The following is a 14041-nucleotide window of genomic DNA, read 5'->3' as shown; positions in this document are numbered from 1 at the left end:
TTACCTGCCACATGGTTAAAATCCCATAATCTACAAACAGGTGTGAAAGTATGAGGGGCCTCACAGTTGACCAGTCTGATAAACTGTAATAAGCCAATCCACTGCAAACCAGCTAACAAGGACTCTTCTGTCTGTAACTCTAGCAGCACGGTTGGCTCTAACTCCGTTCCCTCGGCCTATTAAGAGAAGGCAGCAGGACTGTCCGCCCTTACCCTGTAATCCAACACAGGACCGTATCTAGCTGCTGTGGTCTGCAAACTGTGCAGCCGACCAATTGGACGGAGGGGGAGGGACCACCGGGAGGGTGGGTGTGTCTGCTCTGGGACTGAGAGCTGGGATTTGCTATAATGCTCTGTTTAAACCCTGTGTCCGAATGACATGTGGTATTACTAGGGAATGTTTATAAGCCAATAACAATACGTTATACTTTAGGTGGGTTAAATGACTTGCCATTGAAGTATAAAACCACAACAGGTATACAGTAACAACTTCCAGTATACCACAATTATTTTTATATGCCACAATCATCCAGTGTTGATCCAGTTGATGAAAAACACATCTGTTACATTGCAATGTGAAGTGGCGGGTCTCATCTTAATCCCAGGGAAACCGAAGACAGCCCAGAGCCCGGAGCCAAGCAAAACAATCAATGATGTCACCCAGCATGCATTGCATCTCTACAGAACAAGACCGGATTGAAGTCTTCCACGGTGAAACAGATAGAGGTTTTCAGGATCATGTTGGCGCTGCTCTGTCACGTAACCATCCGCAGAGCAACTTTGTGTTCATGGACAGTAACATCCTGTCGTCATTCTCAATGGAAGTGTGATCTCAGCCGGCAAAGCAAAACGCTGTTTGATAAAAAATTTCATCAGAATGTTCATTTTATCTCAATGAAAACAACGCCCAAATTCCATCCTGCCATGTGAAAGAGGTCTACTGGATGCGGAAACACGGAGGAATGTGTTTTTGCAGTGGAAACAGTTGACTGGGAGAGCGTTGAAAATCTTCTCAGTTGGTTGGAACCAGTTTCCCTGCAGCCTCTGTAGTCATGTGGGGAAATGCTGCCTCTCCAAACTTCTGCAGCTACTAGACAGGTCTGGCAGCTGCCTGTTAAAGCCTAAACAGACAGGATCCAGACAGAATCCTGGCAACCATTCATATCTAAAGGCTGAGGTACTTTAGCTCAGTAAATGTGCCACTACCTGGGAGTCGTTTTTATCGCCCGAATGGGATCATGTGATCACCGTGGCCTAAACCTGGTGTAGTGGACAATCTTTAACCAGGGCTGAAAGGGCACTGTCTGACGAAGAGGGGGACCATTGTTAAGTATGACTTTTGATATATTTCATTAAACCCTCTGTTTATTTATTGTGTTAGGGCTGCAGCAAAGCATGCTGGGCTACGGAGCCTTGGCAGTAATTCATTCAGATGAGTAATTACTCAGAGCAGAACCTCTGCCATGACAACGTTCATGCGTTCTTTCTTTTTCACTTCATACAGCTCTGAAAATGTAATCCGGTTTTCCTTGGGTTATGCAATGAACAACACTGTTTCAGGGAGCAATCTCACTCGAGCGACTACGGCTACCGCATTGAAATTCCAGGGTTTAAAATTCGGGACCAAACCGCTGTGGTCTATCTTGTACATGGCCTATTCTGCCAGCTCATCTAAACAGAAGCTTAGATGATGAGAAGTTTACGTGAGCACACACTTCTGTCCTGGATATCAACTCCAGGATGACATTGATGGCTTACAGTAAATATTAAAGCTGCCATTGGTCCCTTTTCATCCTAATAAACACTGGCATATCAGTGTCTCAGGGGGAAGCCATAGAACAACACTGTGTCTAACTGTCCCAGCTCAGTTTAGTATCTCCATGTATTGTGTTGGACAGCAGGGGTTTACTGTGTGCATACAGTGTCACTGCCAATGAATGCTGACCTCCAGTTTCTTGACTGACACTTTCCCCTTGTGTTATGTCCAATGTATTGAACATATAGATGTGCAGCACATACAAAACTCAGAAGAACAAGTCATCATTGAATTATTGTTTCGCAGAAAAAAAAGAAAGAGAGGCTGCAGCCAAACTTATGATTTTGGACTTCTAGTCCAACTACATTTCCCTGGAACCAGTTCATTTTCGCACAGTGAAGTAACTGAAAAGCACAGACTAAAAGTTTTTGTTGTTGTTAAATTTTCGGTTAATATCAGCACACATTGCATAATATTGTCTAGGTAGATGAGGTATTTTAAATACGCTGTAGATGATATGTAAACCAATGGAGGACTTACTACCACCACGCCTACAGTCATAATTAAAGGACATACAGTTCAAGTGAATGGTTAAGTGTGTCAACACTTTTGACTGGTACTGTATCTCATTTGGTATTATTTTAATGACATTATCGATACTGTCTATAAATGCATTCATAAATACATCTCCTTCTAGCACACATAGCTTTTTTTTTAATATATAATCAGCTGGTACCAGTGAACCACGAGTCAAAAAACAGGTCAGAAAGGTCCGTCATGGAAACACGCAGAGAGATTCATGTGATTATCCCTTACCAGTCACTTGTCCACACAGCCTGGGTGACAGATGAACACAGCAACGAGACTAGCACCTTGAAGAGAGGCAAAGAGCTACGATCCACTTTCCTTCAGGAGCTTCTCCCTCTCTTTCCCCCACTCTCTCTCTCTCTCTCTTTCCACCTCTGTCTCTCACAGCCCTGGATGGTCTCTACTGCTTCCTCCGCTTTTCCAACTACCCCTACCACACACACACACACACACAGACCGACACACACATGTACAGACAAACACACACACACACACACACACACACACACAGACAAAAACGCACATAGACACACAGTCACATCGCCCACCCTCTCTGTTCTCTAATCCCCCCTCATAGGCAGGCAGTGTGTGCGCGACTTCTCAGGCTTCTCCTCTGTGTGTCGAGTTTGTTGGCTGGGATCATTAACTCGGTCCCTGAAGACTCTGGGAGGTAAATAAACGCCCCTTCTCTGGATGGAGGCTGTCAATCAACTCTGGTGACAGGGACTGCTGAGTCCTGCTGCCAAGGAGACATCTCTGATTGGTAATTAGGGGTACACTGGGGTCCTGCGTGGGGATGGGGGACGACGCATAGGATGAGATGGATTTGGGGTGGGGGGGACGGGGGGCGTGTGGATTTGGGGAGGGGGCTCGTACGCTGATAATGGAGATGAATTACATCTATTCACAGGGTCGAAGACACTCGTCGTGTGTGTGTGTACTGTACAATGAAGATAGAGAAATGTTATTTTTTAAATGCACCCGAGTAACGGCCATCACACTGAGGGGGGGGGGGGCTGTGTGGGTGGGGGGGTGGGCGGGGGGTGGGGTGGGGTGTCAGGCTTTGGTTACCATGGCGGTTTACAACAGCGCCGCAGTGAATCTTGGCTCGCCGTGAATCTTGCCAAACAGCGCTAATCTTTTCATGGCAAGTCCTCCAGCTCCCTCTCCCTCAGATGAAAGCCTGTTTGTGTCCCACACAGGCCCGGAGCTGCCTGTCACTCCTCCAGTGCACTCCTCCGTTCTCCCACACTTTCCACTCCTTCAGGGAGGACTGGTCGAGTGTTTTGAAAAAGCAGTGCGATGTGTTTACAAAGGGTGTCCCCACGACGACTGGCCGTTTGAAGGGTCTGTTTGTCCCCACCGACCCTGGTTACACCGCTAAGCTGTTGGCTTGACATTGGGAGGCTCGGGGAAGGGCTACCAATGGAAGGTTGCTCGGGACGAGGTGTCAGAGTTTGTGCCTCGGGCTTCTAGGTGGGCTCTCTGGGTTCTAAAAGCTTCCAGAAAAGCTTGTGAATTGTCTAAGGCACCTTTTAGCGCGACATGTATTCACGGACCTCGTTTCAAAAGGCAAGACAGATGAACTACAAGAGACTCATGATGACAACTCAAGTGCTGTACGCGCGCCAGGCTGGGTTCAGATATTCTCACATTGCCTGACAGAAATATCCAACTTGCTCCATTATAGCACATATTATAGCACATATTATAGCACAAGCCAGCAAGCATTTTCAGGCCAACTTTCTAGTCAGGCCATTACGACAGATGCTGCGGCTGACAGTGTTGTTGCCTCAGCGGTCCAGGTTATTGGGGGACAAGACATTAAGTGGTAACAACTGGTTATTCCCAACAGAAGGTCAGTTGGAATATCACGCCCATTTGGAGCTGAAATAAGGCTTGAATGGAAACTGTTTTTTGTTACATTATGAACCACTCCAACATGTCTGGGCTCCGATTTAACGACTGTCTCCACCTCGCCCACATGAAATCCAACCTGATCCTAAACCCAGGCAGAGGCACAAAGCTGCCTTTAGGATCAGAGAAAAGATACAATAAACCAAAGCCTGATGATTTTAACCATACAAACATCAAAACAAACTTTAATCAACAATGTATTGTATGCTACATCTGAAATGTTTATACCCGAAGGAATAAATAATCAATAAGGTATGAGGGGTTGCGGTGTATGACCAGAGCACTTGGTACATGGTACATTGGCGAAACAGTTGCCGTGCTGCTATTAAGAATGTATGCAATGTCATACCTGTGATTATCACTCTCATACGTCAGATTCCAACCAATCAGCATAAAGGATTCAAAACACCCTGTTAATCCACTTCAGAGACTGAGGAGTAAGACGTTAACGGTGGACTAGCAGCCAATAATGCTGCCTTGAATGCTAAAGGATTTGAAAATTCATCGGTGAATTAAGTTATAAACAAACCACGTAATACACTGAAATATTTACTAGCATTTAATAGTAATTGTTGTGTTTATTTGAGCATTCCCCATTTGCTTTGATGATTGCCAGAATATGAAACAATTACTCAAAACAGATGAATATTCATCCATGCTAAACAAGGCCATTAGTAGCCAGAGGCTATTTCCTTGGCGGTGTTTGACACGTCAACTGGAATAAATTGTCCTAATGGAACAAAATCAGGGATGAAGAAGAGAGAACACTGAGGCCTGTTGTTTTGAAGTGTCTAAAGAAGCCAGCTGAGTCAATACAGGATGGGCTCACGGATCTATCCAACAACAAGACTTCTGTCAGGGCTCTTGCTTCAATCTGGTTAATGAACATGGAAACTGGTGCACGTTATAACAGCGAAACGGATGACAGCGATTCCTTTTTTAAACAAAAGAAACACACAAATTGAGACGGTATCTGGAACTGTACACATTATTATTAAGTGACACATTATGAACTATATTTAAATAAAAGCTTTTAAATGTATTAATGTTCCAAAGCAATTATTAAAAAATACTTCAAATTAGACAGACAGACCTATTTCTTTATAAATATTATTTTTTGCCAGTTTCACAAAACAGAACAATTATCTTGGAATAAGAAAAAATGAAAACTGTTATCTGGATTATATTTAATTTATATTTTTGAAAGGTTGGTAACTTTTTTCAAGAAGAATTTAGAATCCAATTCAAACTTTGAATACAATGTAAGTATGCCTTTCATGCTGTGTAGAAATATTTTGTGCAACAACAGGATGATCAAACTGAGGTACAGCATCTGTACAAAATCAAGGTATATTGCTCTTGAGTCTCCATCAAAAATCTCAAGAAGCTAGCCCACTCAAATACGTGCTCAGTCACACAATAAATAGCTACAATGACTGACTATAACAGCCATCAACAATGCACAGCCTTCACATTGGAATAAGCTCTACTCACATGCTCTGGTCCAGGGACGCACTTTCCAACAGAAAGGAGTGATGCAACTCCCATTAGACGATTAAACACTGCATGTTACCGCCACATGGACAAAAACTGCTTCCAAACAAAACACAGCCACCTAGTTGCCGTGGTGCCCCCATATCCTCCCTCCAATCCTCCCTCCAATCCTCCCTCCCGTCCTCCCTCCCGTCCTCCCTCCCGTCCTCCCTCCCGTCCTCCCTCCCGTCCTCCCTCCCTCAGCCCTAGCCGTGTGCTCACAGGAGCGTGTAACGGGCTGGGGAAGCGTCACTTCAACTGCGTTATTTTGTGGACGCTGCTTCCATTAAGGGTCGGACCCCCACCCCTCAATATGACAAAAAGGCTGGCAAGTATGGAAACAAAGACTGGGAGCAGGGGGGGAGCAGGGGAGAACACGGGGGAGCACGGGGGAGTTGGCTGGGACCTGGGGGTCTCCACTGTGATGAGCCTCGGGGACGAGGACAGGGCTGCAGACAGATGGGGTCAGCCAGGGCTGGCTCTAGCCTTTAGGGGGCCCTAAGCAAAATGTTATTTGGGGCCCCCTCTTATAGCGGTCCCTAGTGGTTGGGGGCCCCCGAGCGGTTGATTATGCATAGAACTGGCCCTGCGGTCTGCCTCTGAGACACTGCTGCCTTCCCTGCATCCCATCCACACACCCCTAACTAGATCGGCACAATGGATAGACCACGACCGCACAATGGATAGACCACGGCCGCACAATGGATAGACCACGACCGCACAATGGATAGACCACGACCGCACAGTGGATAGACCACGACTGCACATTGGATAGACCACGACCGCACAGTGGATAGACCATGACCACACAGTGGATAGACCATGACCGCTTAGTAGATAGACCATGACCGCACAGTGGATAGACCATGACCGCACAATGAGATTCACTCATGAGATCAGGGAACGGTGCTCCCGCAGAGGGAGAAACATCGAGGAGGAGGAGGAATGAGGTCTTCATCGATGGCTTCAGTTTTAACTAGTTGGCTGTAGCACAATGCAGATGTATAGGAAATGAAAGCAATTATTTGTCAGGAATGAATGTCTCCCAGCCTTATTATACGGCTTTGTTGATTATTTATCTACTCAGCCACCTGGGAGACTTACCGTTTCCCTGAGGGGTGGATCCAGTGTGAACTACACTGTAATCAACACAGTCTGCATTATTCAGGGAGAACCTTACATTTATACTTCGCACATTTAGCAGGCTCTTATGAAGAGCCACTTACAGGAACAATTAGGGAAAGGCAAAGGGGATATTTGTCAGTGTTCACACAAGGTCCAATGAAGATTTGGCTTCTGCGTTTAACCTGACCCCTGTGAATTGGAAAAGGTACACAGAGTTGCCAAGGTAACTCCTTTGTTCAGAGACAAAACAACAGATCAGTTGTTATTATACGCTTTTTGTTTACCTCAGGGAGTTGATCTAGCAACGTTTTTTGGTTACTGCTCAGATGCTGTAACCACTAAGACACCAGTAGCCCTAATCAGGGTCAGTGCTTTGCTCAAGGGCAAAATAACATATTTTCACATTTTCTGCTCAGACAACTGAACCGGCAACCTTCCATTTACAGTGCAAACACTGAGAAATGTCCACCCATTATCTCTCCTGTTTAATTCTACCTTATTCTACTTGACCCACAGATAGTTATTTTAGAAATGCATATTAGCCTCAGATGTGAATATGTAACCTTGACAAAGGTTCAAGATTTTAATTACTTTGCTACCCTATCAGTAAGGTCGTCTCCCCAAGCCCCGGAGACACACACTGATAATGAATCCAATGAACTAATAGATAATTCATTAGCGCTAAGCTTCGCGGCACAGTGTCATTCATCTAAGTTAAAAAAGGAATACACATAAAAAAAAATCAATTAAAATGAAGACAACCACTAGACTGTTCCAAACACTGTGCTTGTCATTTAAGAAGCGGTGGCTGTGTTTCCAGCCAGAGGTCCTGTGCCGAACGCTGGGGCGACAACATGACGGGGACATGGCGTGTGAACACCCTTTGGAATGCTATCCGGTTAGCCTTGTTGTGAGGGCCAAAGGGAGGTACTGACCTGGAAGTTATGCTTTTCTTTCTTAGTACAGGCTAGTATGTTGCCTGGCCCCTTCCCTGCCTGTCAGGCCTCTGCTGTCAGATGGCACCCGGCTTCCCATTGCTCCCACTGTCACGTCGCCAGCCGGCCACAGCCGTGATCCCAACTCAGTCAAGGATTTTATCGGGAACTTAGGAGAGGACTTGGAGGTGCGTTCCACCATTCTTTTGAACGGCTTCGGCCACTTAAGGTACAATAACAAAGCTGGTGTCTGAATTAAAGCAAAATTCGTTCGTTTAAAAGAAATAGAAGAAGAAGAACAAAAATCTTCAGGATTAGCCTGTTTACATTACGGCAGGCTATGACTAGCTAACATGATTCACTCTGCAAAGCCCTCAGGCTGGGCTCCCTCAACCAAGCCTGCAGACAAAGTGCAGTATGAATCAAATGTCCTGGACAAATTAGTCATTTCTAGGGAGGAGCGATCTGTTGTTTAGAGCAACTCAATGTGTATTGAAATGTAAGTCGTTTTTCCAGATAACAGAGAGAATAATTTATGGGAAAATCTGGTCATGTTTTCTGTTGGGATCCATAGCACAGTGCTATAGCCAAAGCTTTTCTTTTCTGAAAAAATATCCTTCTTTTGTAGGTCTGTGGTGACAGCCGACTACATTCTTTACTGCTTGAATGGCCCTGTAATTGCTTCCAGCAGCTTCTGGGGGATTTTCTTAGAAACTCTCAACTATTCAACATATTTCTTTATTAAGCATCAGTTTAGCAAATCACTATCCTGACTTAGCAACTTATCAACATATCTCATCATCATGTCATCTTAACTAATTAACTCATTATCCTTACTCATCGTTCCAACTTATCTCCTCATCATCCTGGCCTTTCAGCTCATCATCCTAACCGATCAACTTGTCATCCTAACTTATCCTCAGCTTGTCACCTTAATTTATCAAATTGTCATCCAAACCCGTCACCCCAATGTATCCCCTGTTAGGAAGGAGAAAAAACACAAAAACACACACACACACACATGGGTAACATCCCCTCATCATCCCAACTCATGCCTTCATCCTTCTAACTTATCAATGCCACATCCTAATGTATCAGTTTATTATCTCAACGTTCGGACGTCAAAAGAGATCGTCTAGCCGACTCCTTCCCTGATATTGCGGGTCTGGTTAACGCACAGAAGACATTGGTGTATTTATTACACAGTGCACTCTGAAGTTCATCAGCTCTCCAACACCCCCGATGCATTGCCTCACCTCCTCCTCCCACCAACAGACACCGAACCAAGAGGAGATTGTCAGGAGGGGGAGGAGGGACATCTGCTGTGCTACACTTCTGTGTCCCACAGTGGACAGGACTGGGGGGGGGGGGGGGGGGTTGCTGGCGCCCTCGGCTGGAGAGACAGATGTTTCCATGGCCCTTGTTCTGATAACTGGGTCTGGATCTGGCCATGTGCATTCCGTCCTCGCCACAGTACTGACTCCGTTGCCAAGACGCGTCAAAACACAGTCGACTTCGGGAACGGTCGGGTCGCGCATTGGGACTGATCCCATTAGGGATTTCTGGTGGCAGGCTAGGTTATCACTGTGGATATACATCAGGTCTCGCGTCTTTTGGGTAGATCACTTGTGGGTTACAGTCTTTCTTAAATGCCAGGGTTAGATGGAGTTGACTGGTCCAGCATATCATCAACCTAACACAGCTGAAAGGTTCATGGTTCTGGCTCACTATGAGCGTGCAGAATGTCCTCCTTTCAAACCTTTCCACATGTAGCCATCTCTCCATCTCTCAAGCTTCAACGTCTTTGCCGCAACGGATACTTTACTCCCATCTTAAAACGGGTTCCACTGTTGGCTTTTTCACCGAGCTAACGTTGCTTTTCCTGGGAACGGCTGCCTTTGCTACAGCCTTCGACAGCTCGAGGAGTGTCCAACAACTCGCTGCGGTGACTGGCTCACACACTCTGTATCACTCTTTCCACAGCGACTGATATGGCACAGCACTGCTGCTCACATCACCACAGAGCCGTGTTCAGTAACATCACCAAAGGGCCGTGTTCAGTCACATCACCACAGAGCCGTGTTCAGTAACATCACCAAAGGGCCGTGTTCAGTCACATCACCACAGAGCCGTGTTCAGTCACATCACCAAAGGGCCGTGTTCAGTCACATCACCACAGAGCCGTGTTCAGTCACATCACCACAGAGCCGTGTTCAGTCACATCACCACAGAGCCGTGTTCAGTCACATCACCACAGAGCCGTGTTCAGTCACATCACCAAAGGGCCGTGTTCAGTCACATCACCAAAGGGCCGTGTTCAGTCACATCACCAAAGGGCCGTGTTCAGTCACATCACCACAGAGCCGTGTTCAGTCACATCACCACAGAGCCGTGTTCAGTCCACATCACCACAGAGCCGTGTTCAGTAACATCACCACAGAGGCCGTGTTCAGTCACATCACCACAGAGCCGTGTTCAGTCACATCACCAAAGGGCCGTGTTCAGTCACATCACCACAGAGCCGTGTTCAGTCACATCACCACAGAGCCGTGTTCAGTCACATCACCACAGAGCCGTGTTCAGTCACATCACCACAGAGCCGTGTTCAGTCACATCACCACAGAGCCTTGTTCAGTCACATCACCAAAGGGCCGTGTTCAGTCACATCACCACAGAGCCGTGTTCAGTCACATCACCACAGAGCCGTGTTCAGTCACATCACCAAAGGGCCGTGTTCAGTCACATCACCAAAGGGCCGTGTTCAGTCACATCACCAAAGGGCCGTGTTCAGTCACATCACCACAGAGCCGTGTTCAGTCACATCACCACAGAGCCGTGTTCAGTCACACCACCACAGAGCCGTGTTCAGTCACATCACCAGGACTGGGGAATTCACACTCCTCGGCCCGGGCTTGCGATGGATACACTGGGTTTATTTAGCATTAAGGAGGATAGAGATTTAGGAGGCGATAAAGCAAGAGAAGCTACAATTCACACCGCTAACCATAAATACAAAAATCACCAGAGATCAATAGCACTCAGGATTACTATCACTTATTCAGGAGAAATTCAGCACCCAAGGCAAAGAGAGCTCAGAAGATGAATGTTTAGAGAAAATACTCCTGCCCAGCCTCGATAAGATGAAGTCTGCAAAGAGAGTCTTATTTGGAGTGTTTGAACATTACCAGATGCTTCCACACTGGGCATGAAAGAAACGACGGAGAACCAAAATGAAAATACCAGATTTTCACTTTCCTTCTGGCTTTATTACATGATCTGTATCCTTTCCTACAATAACATGGCATGGCATTTCCACCACAAAGCTCTAGTTCAAGATACAGGCCAAAAGATTTATTTGAAATAAAAAGGCTTGGGTTAAAATCTAGGCCGTGAGATTTTTTTTTAATTAGAGGTTTTGTGTTAAGACATAAACCATAAGATATATTTGAAACAAAATGGTTTGTGTTAAGATATAGGTTAAGAAAAGGTTATTTTCAAATTTAAAAGTTTCGTAGTGTAAATTCACATGGATCAGAAACTGCCTGTCCTTAATATACAATACTTATATGAAGCTGAATATTTGCCTGGAACTGAAGTAAGCATTACATTTTTCTGTTAAATAAGCCAACGGCAGACCAGTTCCCGTTGCTGGTACTAGCTCATTGAACCTGTCAACAGGTATCATTTATTTTATTAACCAACACACAAGTTTGAACGTGTTCTCTTAAGACAATTCCTGCTCCCCTTTACTCGGAACACAACATTTAGTTTGCACAATCAAATGTATTTTTGTATGTACGCGTGCAACGCACACAAACACACACACATCCCTTCGGTCTTTAACACTTGACCAGTAGAATTAACTTATTCTATGGTATTTTGAAATGGAAGACCAGTTGGTGAGTCTGGTCAATATCCATTAAAGGGAGCTTGATGAAGAATCTACAGTATATATAGCATTTTATAGGCCTTCTGGTGCTATACTGACAATGTGTTATGCTAAGCTCTTTGTAATCCACTAATCACTTTCTCTGCTTTTCTGCAAGAAACTGTGTGGCATGTGCCGGGGAGATGGTAGACACGTTTAGTCAGCAATGACAGAAAGACAGGGGTTTTATGACTCAACAGCATACTCTGTCTAGACAAGAGCTATTCTTTTTAACAAATTTAACTGGAAAACTCTGTCCACTTATATTTGTAATATTTAACATCTAGAGTTGATACGTTATGCCCCATTGTGTGCAACTACCTTACTATTTTATTATTTTGACTCCCTTGTTTTTTGACTGAAGGGAGTGACAAGGAAGAATTTGACTTTATTGCTTATACCTGTTGTAACCTGTCAGGGTGACAAGTTGATTTGATGAACTTGATCTATGTAGAGACGCATGTGAAAGTTGCAGAGAATATTATACACATGCCCCATTTTAATTTGAGCCTGTTTTTTTTTTTACTAGAGGAAAACAACCCTGCAGTAACAGAAAATGGGAAGTGTTACGTAGATTATATTCACACAAAAATAGGTTGATGCGTTTCTAAGTGTAAATTACAAGCTATAAAAGCATGGACCCCTTCTCAGGCTCCACCACAAAACACTACGTCTTAGTGTTTCCTGATGAACATGCATATTCTCACAACAACATGATCAGTGCCTATTCATTTAAAGACGTATGTTGGGGCCTTAAATGTTTTACTGAATAAGAGTGAAAGCGAGTCTTCTTAAATCGCACTACGCCAGAACCAAACCCACGTTGCAATGGCATGTGCTCACCAATGGACCCAGGGCCGGTTCTAGGCATAAGCGACATATGCGGTTGCTTAGGACCCCAGACTGCTAGGGGGCTCCCAACCGCTAGGGCTGAGGGGGGCCCCAAATCAAATGTTGCTTAGGGCCCCCAAAAGGCTAGAGCCGGTACTGACTTGACAACTCCAGGCAACAGGACGATCAAATTAAGCAGCAAATTTAAATTCTGAACTCTTTTCGCAGGCCTACTGCTATTTCCTTTTTGGCATTTCACCTTTAACTTCTGCAAACGTAGTTCTTCGCTGGTTTTTGGGTCTGTAGCTAAATTGTCAAATACGCAACCCGATATAGACAATGTCATTTCTTTCTTCATTTACAATATTTATTTACATTCATATTTACAGTAAACATCGTAGTTCATACACAATTTCTGCTTACAAATAACAATCAGGCCCGCACACCCCGATTTCTACAAAAAATAAAAAGTTGACACATGCAACCCATTTTTAAACCTTCCCCAACCCAAACATGGGCTGCAACCCACCTACTGAGAACCACAGATTTCTAGTAGCTTACCTGGCTCTCCATGGCTGTCAGCAGTCTGTCTCTTTCAGGGGAATAATGGCAGCGGAACAGTACGGGCTCTGTTTCTGTCAAACAGCAGGCAGGCAGTGGAGGACTCCTCTGGTCAAAACGGACAGGAGAGAGTTGCTTGGAAGGAGTCCTGTTGGGCTGCTGTATGCTACCCTACACCGTGTGTGTGCTGTGTACAGGGGTGTGTACTGTACACACATACCTCGCTGACAGTCATTCTGCCTCTCATCTGCCTCACAGGTTTATACAGGAGCACGGGGAGAGTCCTCCCTCCAGCCCAAAAGGAGCTGACATTTACATTTCACGTCTTAGTCACTTAGCAGACTGTTGTCTGGAGCGACGTATAGTTTAGCACATTCTTCTTCGGGTAGCTCACCGCACAAACCGTTTCTCCTTTCGACCAAGTCGCTGCTAGATTATGCAGTGTATACTATGTTTTTGCTAAATATATTAAAAGCGTTGTTAAAGTGAAAGCATTAGGGTAATGAAAGGCAACCTCCATTTTTGCAGTTCTTATCAAACACACAGTGAACACATTCTCAGTTTCCTAATTATACTCTTTATCGTTAACATCTCACCTCTGGGGGAGACTTTTCTGTTCTGCACTAAGTATGTACTAACTATACGACTTCATGTCCCTCTCTTGGTAGTAAGCTGCAAGATCTATTAATGAAATGGAAATAGAAGGGAAACCAGGAAGTCTTATGTTGAATAGCTGTGGGTGGAAAATCAGTTTCTGATAATGGGGATAAATGCTCTTTCTTGTTACCATTTGATCCAAAATGGCCCCTGGTATTCTTCACGGGAATACAAAAGACGCTGGTACATAATGGATCTTCCTAAGCATCAA

The 14041-nt window shown here is 45.0% G+C and overlaps 1 protein-coding gene across 4 annotated transcripts in view; it reads right to left on the bottom strand.

The window, feature by feature from the left end:
• The window catches only part of mid1 (midline 1), a 42005-nt gene extending 28599 nt beyond the window's left edge, over positions 1-13406 (bottom strand). Inside the window, exon 1 of one of the 4 annotated variants that reach the window (XM_010884493.4) lies at positions 13174-13406. The gene's annotated coding sequence lies outside the window, so the exon portion shown is untranslated. Of the gene's footprint in view, positions 1-4; positions 217-2571; positions 2824-5754; positions 5874-13173 lie in introns of those variants that run through there. The other 3 variants (XM_010884495.4, XM_010884494.4, XM_010884491.4) reach the window with 3 other exon arrangements.
• Between the last annotated feature and the right edge of the window lie 635 nt (positions 13407-14041).

Source organism: Esox lucius, chromosome 20 (assembly GCF_011004845.1).
Source record: "Esox lucius isolate fEsoLuc1 chromosome 20, fEsoLuc1.pri, whole genome shotgun sequence".
Lineage (NCBI taxonomy): Eukaryota > Metazoa > Chordata > Actinopteri > Esociformes > Esocidae > Esox > Esox lucius.
This window is presented reverse-complemented; position numbering and strand designations above follow the sequence as displayed.